Raw genomic sequence first — 1,075 nt, forward strand, 5'->3', positions numbered from 1 at the left:
GCGCCTCCGCCACGCCGCGACACACGCGGCCGAAGTCCCGGTCAGACAGCTGGCAGCCGCGCACCGACAGCAGCCGCACGCTGTTCTCCTTCAGACTGTCGCATATGTCTTTGATCTCCGCGCCGGACAGCGCCTCTCCCGTGATCTGAATAGAGCCCGGCAGCATTTCGGTGGTGTCAAGCTCGATTAACGGGCATTATGGATCCTGGAGGTCGGATCCGCGGCGTCTAATCCGGTGCGCCAGGCTCGGAATATCGCGGAAGGAAGGTGTGGTGCTGCTGATGCTGCGGTCTACTTCAGCGTTGTGTGCGTTTGCCTCCCGACATGCTGGAGGATCCTCAAGGCTGTGAACCCAAGATGATGCTGGTGCTGTCGGTTACTCGATATAACGTCGCTCGCGTTAAATTGTTCCCATCTCACCAACGAAACGGGTTTTAGGCGACTCTAGGTTTGAGGTAATCCGCATGACAGTTGATGCTGGGATTGGCCACAAGGAGAGAGCGAGTCTGTGCCGAGCGCCAGTGTAGTGAACGGAAAATGGGCGCAAGGTAAAGAGTGTAGGCTGTATGGATGATTACTTGGGTCTTGGAAGTAGGTTGTATCTATTGCATGAAATAGAACACCGGGGCAAGTTGTCACACACTTCACCCTAGTGATGATTGTCAGCGTAGGTTTATTTTACAAAGTGTTTCTGTACAAATCAAGTTCTCACTACGAATAAATAAATAAAAAAATTATTTTCACAGTTATTGCTCATGAAAAAAAAAATATTTTCAATATTTACAGTTAGCCTAATTTAACACTGTAGTGGGATGTAAATTTTCAAAGTGGGGAAATGCCTATATAGGTTTTGCAACAGAATGTAAACGTTTGAAGCAACACAAAATAACATAACTTATTTGAAACAAATGAATTTGTAACACATAAAAAATGTAAACATAAATCTGTAATTCTTTATAAAATCATATAAAACGTGACAATTGCCCCGACCTGACATTTTTTGAAAAATGTATTTTGTTCTGACAGTTTAACCACTCAGTTAACCCTGTAATATCTGACACGTGAAATTGTCAAA

The sequence above is a fragment of the Sinocyclocheilus rhinocerous genome, unplaced genomic scaffold, assembly GCF_001515625.1.
Source record: "Sinocyclocheilus rhinocerous isolate Xijiao unplaced genomic scaffold, SAMN03320098_v1.1 scaffold345, whole genome shotgun sequence".
Lineage (NCBI taxonomy): Eukaryota > Metazoa > Chordata > Actinopteri > Cypriniformes > Cyprinidae > Sinocyclocheilus > Sinocyclocheilus rhinocerous.